The sequence below is a fragment of the Cannabis sativa genome, unplaced genomic scaffold, assembly GCF_029168945.1.
Source record: "Cannabis sativa cultivar Pink pepper isolate KNU-18-1 unplaced genomic scaffold, ASM2916894v1 Contig1, whole genome shotgun sequence".
NCBI classification, from domain to species: Eukaryota; Viridiplantae; Streptophyta; class Magnoliopsida; order Rosales; family Cannabaceae; genus Cannabis; species Cannabis sativa.
In genome coordinates, this window is record NW_026870037.1 from 1,746,296 (window position 1) to 1,760,986 (window position 14,691).

The window sequence follows — 14,691 nt, forward strand, 5'->3', positions numbered from 1 at the left end:
CAACATAATTAATTTCATTTATTTTGAAATTAATTTAAGAAAATTATAGTTTAAAGAATTTTTTATTCTAAGCTAAACTATATGTATTTTCTTGTATTTAATTAAATATAGAATTATAACCATCTAGATTCTTTCTGGAACTTAATTTAAATTTTTCATTAAATATTCTTATTTAAGTTGATATTTAGTTATCTACAACTAACCAACTGAAATATGAATATCTTTTGAATTTCAAATTTCAAAATTAAGTTGAGAAATTTTAGGCATTGGTTATTAAGATTCTTTAGATAGTTTTTAAGTTAATATCTTTTCGAATATTAACTTAAAATGAAATATTTCAAATTAAGTGGTTACAACTTAATTTCTGATATTTAATTAAATTTAAATTTATAAAATATTTAAGTTCTAGATTTTTTCTAATACAACTTAAATTAGATATTTTTTTTCTTCAAATTTTGTGGAAAAGATACTTAGTCAAATAAGATATTTTCTAGATAGTTATTTCTAGACTACTTATTATTTCTAATATTAAATAGGAAAATATTATACATTTTGAAATTAATTATTTAAATAATTAATTTTGGTACAATTTATTTTAAGTATATTTTTTCCTAGTATTAAACTAGAGATTAATAATTAAGCTTTCTCTACACTTAATTATTTATTTCTTGAATTTAATACATTTAATTAATTTGAAAATTAAATATCTAAGTTGATTTTTATCATCATACTTAAATATTTCTTTTTCATGACATTTAATTAAATAGAAAAAAAAATTTAGTTGAAATTTATTTTTTCAACTAAATTTAAATAATTTTCAAAATATATTTTTTTTCTTTATTTTATTAATCAATTTTCGAAATTGCATTTCTTAAATGCTAGAATTTCGAATTTTATCTTGAAAAATAGATTAAGTTGTAAATTAATTATTTATTTTAATTAATTCTTGGATCAACTTAAATCAATGATTTTTTCATTTATTGATTAATTTAAAATAAATTGAATTAAAGTATATTATTAGAAATTGAATTAATTAGTCAAAGGAAAATCTAGATAGGTGATATTTTTGCTTGAAGTATTTTTCTAGTGTATTTAATTAAATAGAAAATTAATATTTAAGTTGATTTTCATCATCATACTTAAATATTTAAATTTTTCTTATATATTTAATTAAATAGGAAAATTATATTTTTGTTGTAAATTAATTTTATTAATTAATTTTGGGCCAACATTAAATTAGAATAATTTTTCCAGGATTTATATTTTATTTTAATATGAATTTTTCGAAAATTGTATTCTTATATACTTTAATTTTTCGAAATGCAATATATATTTATAGAAAATTAAATTTGAGTTGTAAATTAATTTAAATTAATTTTGTAACAACTTAAATTGAATATTTTTCTAAATATTTATTGGAAATTATTACTAAGATGGAAATAATTCATATTATTTCATATCCATCTAAGTAAAATTTATAAATATTAAATTAAAATTTATATTTAGAATTTTTCATTCTAAATTAGAAATTTTAATTAAATAAATATATATTTAAAATAAATAGAATAAATAAAGAGAATAAAAGAAAATACAACTCTTTTTAAATAGTGAGCTTTATTATCAAAAGACATTCGATCTCCATTGTGGGTTTTACACCGCGTTTGTTTTAGTGAGTAATCATCCCTAATGGAGGAACGTTCATTAGCAATTTCGCACCGTTTAACCTCGCATGATAAGTAGTTTGTAAGTGTTTTGTATGGTATGGATCACCATAATAATGGCGACCATACTTGACATGCAAATTATGAAACAATGGTGGAAGCTCATAAGATAGAATTTCCTTGACTCTCGCCTAAACGGGACAACGCTGAATTCCAATCTTGATCGAATAAAAGGTTGCTAGAATGGTTATCCTTTTAGATGAGCTGACAACTCTATTCAATGGATGATGCTTTGACTCTCGCCTAAACGGGACACTGTATCAGTTTGTTGAAAAACCTTGGAAATTATTTAGGATTGTATGTTTTAGTATTTTCACTTGTCATTCCTACTTGCTATATGCTTATAATTTCTGAATTGTGTATGAATTTATATTGAACCATGTTATTTTCTGTTATTAAGTTGTAGTTTAATTTCGAATCTTCATTGTTGGTCTAACATGTTTGTTTTTCTAATGAGATAAATCCCTAATGGATTTTCACCATTAGACATACATAATAGTGTAAGATCTCGAAAGATAAATATTGTATATGCAACATCTAGCTGTTCATCAATTGATGACACCTTAGACTAGTATTTTTACAATATGAAACAAGAAGATTACATAAATAAGATTACTTTGTCTTTCGCTAATCGAAGCATCGTTGGATTCTTATTTTAAACGAAATTATCCTAATTCCTCTTAGCTTATTCATTTCGAATTAGCTCAATAATATATCATTGGATGAATGGTCTATAAATCATTTCATGTCATTATATTTTCTCTTAAGAAATTAAATGATGCATATGATTATAATCCCGAAATTCTATTCCCAATTGATATAAATCCTCAATCTTAGAAATCTCCTACTTGTATGGGCAAATCTGACTTAGAGTTTGTATTAGTAGTGCTGATCCAAGAAAGAATTACTCATTATATTTGGTTGAATTTAAGTCTTTGACTTTAATTTTAGAATCCAAACAGAAATTTTCTTATATTTCTAATTCCAGATACAATACAGTTACACTTTCTCAAGTGTTTAATATCCATCTTCTATTAATGGATTAAAACTGTATGGAATATGAGTTAGGTATTCTGTGACCAGGATCCACTTGCAGTATTCTAAGAACTCTTTGATGTAACTATACCTAAGTCATCAAAACGACACAACCACATTTTTTTTAATCTATGGCATAGTGGATTTGACAAGATCAATCTCTGCAAAGAGTTAATATGCCTATATCCACTGAAAGTAGTTCATCTCATTCGCAGATGGATGTACATTCAGGGGTGGATATGAGTTTTTTTGTTGTATTCTTAAAACGATAACTCTAGATTATACCTTTTAGCAAAGAAATTTGAAATGTTTGAAAAATTTCATTAATTTCTAGCAATGGTTAAAACCATTAAGGTAAGTGGTTAAAGATCTTGCGAACTGATAGGGGTGGAGAAATAGTTAGTAGATATGCAGTTCAAAGATCATTAAATTGATTTTTGAATTATATCCAAACTTACCTCCCCAGAAATTTTGAGTTGCATGTTGATGATTAGTTACTAGTCGTTGCCTAAATCCTTCTATGGTAATACAATTTCAGAATGATGTAATGGTTGGCTACTTAATGTAAATCATTACTAGATTCATGGATGACCTAATCAAAATCTTAAGAAAAGCTAGAACTGTTAACCATGGTTTGTTAGCTATTCTAAGTGATTAAGGGTGGACCATCCCATAGTCAATAGATAAGAACGTGTTTGTTCAAACAAATACTACTTTTCTAAGAAAATGACTAAGTCTGAAAACAAGTAGAAAATAAAGGAGATATTTAATTCTTGATTCCAAAAGTGTTCTATCATCTTATTTGACATATGATGATCCCACTGCCTCTGTTGTCTTGTCACAACCAAAGAGGTTAATACCATTTAGTTTTCTTTGACATAATTCACGGTACCTTGTCGTAGTGGGAGAGTTTCTAGGAACTCACCTTCTTATGACTTGGGAGACACTAGTGATTAAAATCCATTGTGAGTTTAAACAAGTAATGGATTGTCAAGATAAGAAACTAAGAAGAAAGCCAATAGAACTATGGTTTAATCCATTCACATGGAGTAACCTAAAGTTTTCTATTACAAGGACATAAAAGGAAATTTTCGTTTATAAGTCCATTCAATGGACTTAACAAAACTTCCTGTTCCTAGTATTATAGGTTTGAGTTTATCTAAACCTATGGCTTGTGGTATACCTGGTAATTACTTACTCTAATGCAAGCAACTTACTTTAGTAAGATGCTGAAGCATTTTCTTTCTAATGGCAATCTATAGAAGCTTCACAACTTCTTAGGTATAGATTTTATTTATCTAAGGAAAAGTCTTAACTATTCCAGAAAAGATAAAGCCATGAAAGAATTTCTTATATCAACAGTGAGAGGTCTTAGATATGCTTTTGTATGCCTTAGACCAGACACCTGCTGTTGAGTGGGAGTAATGAGTAGGTATCAGATTAATCCAGGAGAAGAACATTGGAAGACAATCAAGTAAATCCTAAGATTAAGAAGAGGAACTATATGTTAGTCTATAAGGGTGTGTTTAAAACTCTTAGACTATACCATATCAGATTTCGAAATTTGCCTATGTGCTAGAAAATCTTTCTGATAAGATGGTGATTACTCTGGGGGTGGAATAGTGATTTTGGAGAAGTGTAAAAACCTATCTGAAGTCTCTAGGTCTACCAGAGAGAGACTGAATGTTAAAGCTGCAGGAAAGGTACTTATTCAGTCTAAGGAAAGTTCTATACATTTTTGGCATCATTCCAAATTGCCTTAAACTACTAGTGTTAATTTCCTGATTAACCAAAAGTAGTTGCCAAAGATATAGAATCCAGTATCCCAAGAGAGTAGACATATAGAGAGGAATTTCACATTATCAATGATTTTGTGATTAAAGGAAGAGTAATAGTGGAGAAAAGGTTGTGGTTAATTCAACCTTTCAGATCCTATTACGAGGAGTTTACTACTACTACACTTGATTTGTATATCAAGGTGTTGAGATTATTTGAAACGCACTTTTTGTTTTATATTAGTGCAAGTGGGAGTTTGTTGGGTTTTATGCCCTAAATAAAACTCATTTCAATATAATCAGATTTACTTATTAATATAGATCAGAAATAACATTTAATGTTGCATGGTTCACATGATTTATTTCATGATTATATGTACATAATGTATAAATTTATCTGAAACCCTTTTCACATACTTGATCCTGTTTATTGTGCCGTCAACACATTGGAAAGTAAACATGACTATGTGAATAAAGTTTCCTAGATTTATCAGACACTGGGTTTTACTGATATGATAATCTACAACAGAGTTTACTTGCATTTGGAGAAGTGCTATGTTCTTTCCAGAGCATTGGTTAAAGTAAAGCTCAGGTTGGATGCATGGAGTATGCATCGGAAGGGACCGATATTGAACTTTGACTTAGATTTATTAAACTTACCGTAAAATCTATTCAAGTCAATATCGCCTAGTTGATCCTAGATCAAATGATCTTAATCCTGTTATGATTAGGCTCAATCTTGAAAGGCTATTCGTGTTCCTTGAATTGTTAGTTAAGCCTACTTTTAGGTCAGGGTGAAACGTACTTTTTGGGAACACGGTAGTGCAATTGAGTGGGAGCGCTAGCATAAACATAGAATCTATAGCTTCTATCTGGCGAATAGTAAGCAAAGGATGATCACCTTCGAGCTTGACCAAACGAAAATAAATGGTGGAGATCTCATTTCACATAAGCTGAAATATCATTTATACGGGGTCAAGTGTTTTAAGGATAAAATACATAGTAGGGTGTTACGGTAATTTAATCCCTTTACAGTGTAGATCATTCATATAGAGGATCATTGATCACATTAGGATTATAACAATGGATAACTAATGATGTGTCTATATGGTGGAACATATAGAGCATTCTATATACTGAGAGTGCAATTCTAATATCTATGCGTGGATTCAACGAAGAATTAATAAGTTAGTGAATTTTAGTAATAAATTCTTGATCTACTTATTGGAAGCTCGGTTATATAGACCCATGGTCCCCCCACTAGTTGAGATAATATTGCTTGTAAGACTCATGTAATTGGTTTTGATTAATCAATTATAATTCTCAAATTAGACTATGTCTATTTGTGAATTTTTCACTAAGTAAGGGCGAAATTGTAAAGAAAGAGTTTATAGGGGCATATTTGTTAATTATGATACTTTGTATGGTTCAATTATTAAATATGATAAATGACAATATTATTTAATAATTATTTATAGTTATTAAATAGTTAGAATTGGCATTTAAATGGTTGAATTAGGAAATTGGCATTTTTGAGAAAATCAGATACAAAAGGTGTTAAAATTGCAAAATTGCAAAAAGCAAGACCCAATCCACTAGAGCTATGGCCGGCCACCTATTGTAGTATTTTAAGTTGATTTTTTCATTATTTTAATGCCATATAATTCAAATCTAACCCTAGTGGAATGCTATAAATAGATAGTGAAGGCTTTAGAAAATTGAGACTTTTTCCTGACACTTTCTGAATCAGAAAAACCTAGCCTCCACTCTCTCTTCTCTAGCCGCCACTCTCTCTCTTGCTTCTTCCTTTGAATTTCGAAATTACCTTAGTGATTAGAGTAGTGCCCACACACATCAAGCAATACCTCAATCATAGTGAGGAAGATCGTGAAGAAAGATCATCAGCAAAGGAGATTCAGCATCAAGGATTCAGAGAAAGAGATCCAGGTTCAGATCTTGATAATACTCTGCTACAGAAAGGATTCAAGGGTTAGAGATCTGAACGGAAGGAGTCATTTAATTCCGCTGCACCCAATGTAAGGTTTCTTAAACTTTATATGTGTTTAATTTATCGTTTTAGAAAGTTCTTATTTAGGATGTTAATAAACATACTTGTGAGTAGATCTAAGATCCTGGTAAAATAATTTCCAACATAGGGGACCCCCATTCCCTTTTTCTTGGTTTAGGGTTTGGTATGGGGCCTAACTGCTGGAATCTTAACTCTTTTTTCAGAATCAAAACATGTCTGCATCTGGTTCAAAGTCGTCCAAGAAGAGTGGTAAGCGTCTGGCTACCCTCGAAGATGTCTCTCTGGGTCCCGTTGCCCAGGAGGGGTATAAGTCTCGGGCCACCGGATGGGAGGCGGCAGAGCTTCACTCCACCCTAACCTGCCCCCACCAGCTGGAGAACATCGTGGAGGTGACTGGAATCAAGCATTCCACATCCGGGACGTACCACCGGCCGCCTTGAGATGCGGAGACGCCCAACCATAACTATGGCGGCTTCGGGGCTTGGAGCCAGACGCACCTGATGGCCGGGGCCATGCTTCCTCTCCAAGACTACTTTGTTAATTTTTTAGTTTTTGTCGGCCTTGCGCCATACCAACTGATTCCTCAAGCATACCGCCTGCTCTCAGGCTTATTTATTTTTTACTCCGCCCGGGGATGGGGCTCTCCCAGTCCGGCGGAGATTTTGTATTTTTATGAACTTGTTTCTGTCCCCAAGAAGGGGGACAAATTTAAAGATGGTTTTTATGGATTCCGGGCCCACCCTGCCAATGATGGGGTGGTCCCTTATAATAGGCAAACTCATGTTAAGGAGTATCGCCACCGTTTCTTCTTCTCCTCCGGGTTCCGAGCAGTGGAGCACCCGGAGCTTCTCACGGAGTGGGTCAGGATTCCTCCCTATGAGCGGACCGCGCCTACTCAGGTCTTTCTCCGGAGGGCCCAGGTCTTTGCAACTTATGATGGAGAATTGCTAGAAGGCCGAGCTCATCCTGCCGCACCAATCAGTGGAGGACTCTAACCTTCCCCGGGTTATTTGCCCGAATGTGAGGGCGCCTGTCACGGAGAAGACCTTCCGGGACAAAATCATTGCCACTGCCGAGAAGAAGTACCAGGAGTATCTCTACCGGAAGGCTCAGGAGAAAGCTTACTCCAAGGCTCAAGCAGCTTCCAGGAGGCCACTTCGCGTGGGGAGCCCAGTCGAGAGGAGAAGCCAGGCGATCGCTGGGAAGCCCCTTCGCATTGGGGACTCAGCTGAGAGAAGGGCTTCTAGGCCAAAGCCTTCGGCTCAGGAGCCGAACACTGGGGCTCCTGGCGCCAGCACTTCCGGCTCCGGTAAGTCTCCTTTAGCAGTACATTACGTTCCTTCCGTTGGCGAATATGCCAGTCTTAGGCCTGTAGGGTTCGATGAGCGTCTTCATAGGTTTAGGATGCCCTCGACCCGGTGGGGAGACCATATGAAGGAATTTTATTTTTCCAACTTAGGAGATTTCCTAGGTCGGTCCCGGATGGGTTCTGGTCCTCCGGAGCCCGTTCCCTTAGACCCTTCGACTTATATTTCATCCAGGTGGTTCCGGCCTTCAAACATCTATCTCGGAGACGATGCTGCCAGCGTTAAGATTCAGAACTTCGCTAGGGCCGAATTAGAGAGTCAGGGTAGGACTAGCTTGATTGTTATATCTGAGTGTTTGTTGTTTTCCATGGCTGTTCTAACGCTTGCCTTTTTTTTCTTTTATCGTAGCAGGTACTTCCATGGATGCCATTTTGGCCGAACTTGCCGGGGTTCATACTCCTGATGCTCCCCCTCCTTTAACTTCCTCCCAGAGGGCCACCCCCTTGAAAGCTTCTTCCAGTGCCCCTCCAGACACTATTGACTTAGTGGATGAGGAGGAGGTGCTTCCGGGAGAAGGTCAAGAAAAGCAATGGGGCTTTTCTGAGGAAGTTAAAGAAGGTAAAGAAGAGCAACGGGCTCTTCTTGAGGAAATTGAAGAAAGTGAAGAAGAGCAAGAAGTTGCTCTCATTTGCAAGCGCAAGGGCAAGATGGTTGCCCAGGAAGAGCCCAAACGGCAGCGGAGAGCTGATACTCCGGCCCATGGTCTTGATGGCGGGATCTCTCCCGAGATGGAGGAACACACAGCCCCTCCCAACATTGTGTTGACTCCGGTTCCTGGAGATGAGGCGAGACAGGAGCTCCGGATAGCTAAACACAACTACGCCATGGATGAATACTCTCGGGGGTATGCTGAGGTGGAGGCTCTGAAGAGAGTTTTGCGGGTTGAGATGCAAAATACTCTCAACGACCCGAACTACCAGAATCTGTGGGATCTAAATTTGGATCCCTTGTCGGATTGGTTTGGTCGCTTCCTCGGGCCCACACTAGCTCCCTTTATCGCGGAGATGACCGACAAGTTTGCGTCCCAGCTTACCCGGTGTGCACCCAGGCGGTTCGCTGCTTGTGCATCCTTGAACTCCATCTTCCAGGTCCAGGATCTCAGCCATTCCCTCACTGTGGTAAGTATTTTGTAGTTTACTTTTCTCCTTATATATTTTTTTTTCTTAAGGATTCTTACTCCTACTTGTATCCTTTCCCAGCTTGCTGCTGAGGCCGGCCGCCTTTCCAAGAACATAATTAACCATGGCTTCGTCCTGTCCGACTTTGGAGGCATGGACGAAGTCAAGAAGATCCTTCAGGACCTAACTGCTGAAAGGCGGCTTTATCAGGAGGATGTCGAGCGCCGAGCCAAGGCCAGTGAGGAAGAGGCCAGGCGGAGGGAGGCACAAGCGTAGGCAATGATCCGGGAGGAGGCCCTTCGGAGGGATAGGCTGGAGGCCATGCACCAGGAGGAGTTGAGAGCGGAGGGCGAAGCTGCTGCCAAGGCCAGGCGAGAGCTTCGGGAGGCTAGGGAAGCCTTGGATGACATGGTTGCCCAGGTGAAGTCCTTAGAGGAAGTTCACCAGGAAAACTTGGAGTCTAGGGCCAACCTGGCCGTGGAGCTGAAGGAGCTCAAGGACTTCAAAGACCAAGCCTTGAAGAAGGCAAAGAGAGATGAGCTCCTTTCTCCCGTCTCCTGCAGCCGGTGCGCCAAGCGTTTCGATGATGGCGTCTTCATGGCCTGGTCTACAAATGACCAGAATATCAAGCTTACCTTCTACCCCAAACCCGAGGAGATGATCGCAAAGTTCCGGGAGAAGAAGAAAAAGCTCGATGCCATGATGGAGCCGCGCATCGGTCCTCGCCTTCCTCCTCGCATTGACTAGGCCGCTTTGAGTTCAACCCATTACAACCAGGATTTCACTCTTTTTTCTCTCTTCTTTTTTTTTTATTTACAGCTAATTATCTTGTACTTAAGACAATTTCTATTTACATAGCTGTTTCTTTTTTTTTTTAAAAAAAAAAAAGGGGAGACAGTATTTAAGGCCTGTCCCCGGGCCCTTTGTATATATTTTGACCTGCCCTTAGGGCTAGGATTTTTATATATTTATATATGATCTTTTTTGATGCACATATCTTTCTTTTGGACCTGCCCTTTGGGTCAGGATGTTTATACATATGCTTTTCATTTTTCTTTTTTGTGCATACTCTTTTTTGACCTGCCCTTTGGGTCAGGATGTTTTGACCTGCCCTATGGGTCAGGATATTTTACTTAGTTTGTTTTTTGTCTGTCCGTGTGGTATACCTTAGTACCCCCCTGAGTGGCATAGAAACTTTGTTTTTAAGGCACTCAGTTTTATTTAACATGCGGAGGCTGTATACATTTAGACGGTACAAACTCTTTAAACAAAATCTAAGTTACATTTTTGGCTATTGGTAATATTTTCTGAGGTGATCGGCGTTCCAGGCCCTTGGCACAATGGTTCCGTCCATCCTTTTTAGCTTGTAAGTGCCTGAACCGATTTCGTCCTCGATTTCATATGGTCCTTCCCAATTTGGCCCAAGTACCCCCACTCCGGGTTCTTGGGTGGCTGGGAAGACTCTTCTTAAGACCATATCCCCAATAGCAAATTTTCTGTTTTTAACTTTGGAGTTAAAATATTTGGTCACCTTCTTTTGATAAGCTGCCATCCGTATTTGAGACTCGTCCCGGAGTTCTTCAACTTGATCCAGAGCTTCTTGAAGCAAAGCCTGATTCGTGGCTGGATCGTTAGTAGTTCTCCTATGGGACGGGAATAACGTTTCTACCGGGACCATCGCTTCGCAACCGTACGCCATTGAAAAAGGCGAGTGGCCAGTCGTGGTTCTAGGGGTCGTCCGGTAGGCCCATAACACTCTTGGCAACTCTTCGGGCCAGTTGTTTTTGCAGGCCAGCAACTTTTTCTTCAGGGTGACCTTTAGGATTTTATTGACTGCTTCTGCTTGACCGTTTGTTTGCGGTCTTGCCACCGCGGAGAAGCTTTTCACTACTCCGTGTTGGTTGCAGAAGTCAGTAAATTCTTCGCAATCAAATTGCTTTCCATTGTCAGAGACTATTTTGTGAGGCAGGCCATATCGATATACTATGTTTTTGATAACAAAGTCTAGTGCTTTTTTAGCAGTTATAGTCTTCATGGGCTCAGCCTCCGTCCACTTGGTGAAGTAGTCTACTGCTACTATTGCATACTTTACTCCTCCTTTTCCTATTGGCAGGGACCCAATAAGATCTATTTCCCAAACCGCGAAGGGCCAGGGACTAGTCATCAGGGTAATCTCATTGGGAGGAGCTCTCGGTATGTTCGCGAACCTTTGGGACGAATCACACTTTTGGACGTAGTCTATACAATCTTTTTTCATTGTTGGCTAGAAGTATCCCTGTCTCAATATTTTCTTTGAGAGACTGGGTCCTCCCGTATGATCTCCACAGAACCCTTCGTGTACCTCTAGCATGATTTGTCTAGCTTCAAGGTCCGATACACACCTTAAATAAGGCATGCTGAGTCCTCTTCGGTAAAGAATTTGATCCATCATTACATAACGATGAGCCTGATACTGAATCTTTCGAGACAATGCCCTTTCTTGGGGCAACTCACCTTTTGTTATGTATTCTATGATGGGGACCATCCAGCTGGGTTCTTGCCCAACCGTTATTGTGGCCTCTTTTACTTTGATGCTTGGCTCTGCCAAGCGTTCCACTGGTACTACCCCCAGCCCTTCGATTTCACTATCTGAAGCTAACTTAGCCAGACAGTCCGCGTGAGCGTTCTTTTCCCGGGGGATTCTTTCTACTTTGTAGTCCGTGAACTCGTGGAGCAGCTCCCGGACTATTGTTACATATGCGGCCATTCGCTCGCCGCGTGTTTGGTACTCTCCCGATATCTGATTTACGACTAGCTGGGAGTCGCTATAGACTTCCACTCTCTTGGCCCCTACGGCTTTTGCTAACCTCAGCCCTGCTATTCTGCCTCATTGTTCGAAGCCGGGAAGTCGAACCGTAAGGCTGCCTGGAGTCGCAGTCCGGTCGGGGATATCATTGCCACTCCTGCTCCAGATCCATTTTCATTGGAGGATCCGTCCACAAACACTCTCCATGTGGGGACCGATGGTGCTGACACATTTGCGGTTGCCTCGGCTTCGTTGCATTCGGTAATGAAGTCTGCCAAGGCTTGGCCTTTTATGGAGATTCGGGGAACGTAGTGTAAATCGAACTGACTTAACTCCATTGCCCACTTGAGGAGCCTTCCGGAAGCTTCAGGTTTTTGGAGGACTTGCCGGAGCGGGTGGTTGGTCAGTACCTTGATCGGATGTGCTTGGAAATATGGCCTTAATTTTCTTGAAGCCATCAGGAGGCAGAAGACCAGCTTCTCGATGATGGGGTACCTTGTTTCTGCTCCTATCATGCGCTTGCTAACATAATACACGGGATGCTGAGTTTTCTCTTCTTCCCGGACCAGGGCAGCGCTGACCGCGTGCTCGGAGACAGCCAAATATAGAAATAGGTCCTCTCCGAGAACATGTTTTGACAGGATAGGAAGCTTGGCCATATGTTCTTTCAGCTTCTTGAATTCCTCCTCGCATTCGTCCGACCACTCAAACTTTTGACACTTCTTCAGTATGTTGAAGAAGGGGATGCACTTGTCTGTAGACCGTGAGATGAAACGGCTCAGGGCAGCAACCTTTCCGGTTAGGCTCTGCACATCTTTATGCTTTTTGGGGGATGGCATGCTCAGGAGGGCTTGGATTTTTTCTGGGTTTGCCTCAATTCCCCTCTGGCTGACGATGAAGCCCAGGAACTTCCCTGACTTGACCCCAAAGGTGCATTTCTTTGGGTTGAGCTTCATGCCGTATCTCCGGACCACCTCGAAACACTCCTCCAAGTCGTCCGCATGGTTATTGCATGCTTTGGACTTGACGAGCATATCATCTACATATACCTCCATGTTTCATCGCAAGAGGCCTTTGAACATCCGGTTGACCATTCTTTGGTAGGTCGCTCCGGCGTTCTTCAGTCCGAAGGGCATGACTAGGTAGCAGTATACCCCCCTGTCGGTCCTGAAGCTAGTGCATTCTTGTTCTGCCGTGTGCATCTTTATTTGGTTATACCCGGCATAGGCGTCCATGAAGGATAGTAATTTGAATCCAGAAGTGGCGTCTACCATCTGGTCGATCCTGGGTAGCGGGAAGCAGTCCTTCGGACAAGCTTTGTTTAGATCAGTGAAATCTATACAAACTCGCCAAGTTCCGTTCGGCTTGGGCACCAGGACCGGATTGGCTAGCCATTCCGGATAGTATACGTCGCGGATCATGCCGTTGGTCAGAAGCTTATCCACCTCTTTCTCTAGAGCCTCGGCTTTTACCGAGTCGAGAGGGCGTCGCTTTTGTTGGACCGGCGGCATGTCCGGATTGACGTTGAGGACGTGGGTGATGACGTGGGGACTTATGCCAGTCATGTCCTCATGGCGCCATGCAAAAATGTCGATGGCGCCGTTCAGTGTCTTTATTATTTTTTCTCTTTCCTCCGGATCTAGGCTCTTTCCCAGCCGGAGTACTTTGGTGGAGTCGAGGTCACACACTGATATTTCCTCGACATCCTCCATTGGTTCCACAATTTTTTCGGACCCCACACGGGGATCCAACTCATCTTCTTCAGCCATTTCTGGCTCAATGGTTTCCCGGACCATCAGCACGGGCAGGTGGGTTGCAACATTGTAACATTGCCTTGCTTCCCCCTGGTTTCCTCTCACCGTCCCGATTCCAGCTTCCTGGGTAGGGAACTTTAAGCACAGGTGCCGAATGGACGTGACTGCGCCAAAATCTACCAAGGTCGGCCGGCCGAGGATCGCGTTGTAAGCGGTCGGCCAGTCTACCACCACAAATGTTCAGTACTTGAATGTGCTCTGGGGGGTGTCCGGACACAAGGTTACGGGGAGTCTTACTTTTCCCATTGGGATAAGCGTCGTTCCATTAAACCCTGTGAGTTGGGAACCACTGGGTGAGAGGTCTCAGTCCGTCAGGCCTATTGCAGTGAAGGCCTCCTTGAAGAGTAGATTCACGGAACTTCCGTTGTCAATCAAGATTCTGGCCACCACTTTATTAGCGATGGGGGTCTCTATGACCAACGGGTCATGATGAGGGAAGCGCACCATCCTGGCGTCTTCTTCCGTGAACGTGATGGGTTGATCCATCAGCCGGGGCTTTTGAGCTGGGAGTTGAGTAACCTCCCAAACTCATTGTGTTTTACAGCCCCAGCATACCGCTTTAGCTCTTTGCGGGTAGTCCCTCCAATATGAGGACCTCCGGAGATCATGGCTACCCTCCCGTTGGGTCTGGGCGGCAGACCGGGGATGTGCTGGGCATCGCCCGCGGGAGCAGCTGGAGCCAATACTCCTGCTGCACCCCCCGGTGTTCCCTGGGGCACAACCCCTGTCGCCAGGCCCGGATTGAGGTGGGGCAGCCTATTCTTGATCCACTCATAGAGGTGGCCCAATCGGATCAGGTTTTTAATCTCGTCTTTGAGATTCTTGCATTCGTTGGTGCTGTGACCAATGTCATTGTGGTACTCGCATCTTTTCCTTGCATCCCTCCGGGAGCTATCTTTGTACAAAGGATGTGGCCTCCGGTAGTGTGTATTTTTCCTAGTAGCAAAGTAAACACGCTCTTGGGAGTCCGTCAGCTCCGTGTACTGGGTGTATTGGGGAGTGTACCCCCTTTTTTTGACACTTTTCCCCCGTCCGGGTGCTGCCTTT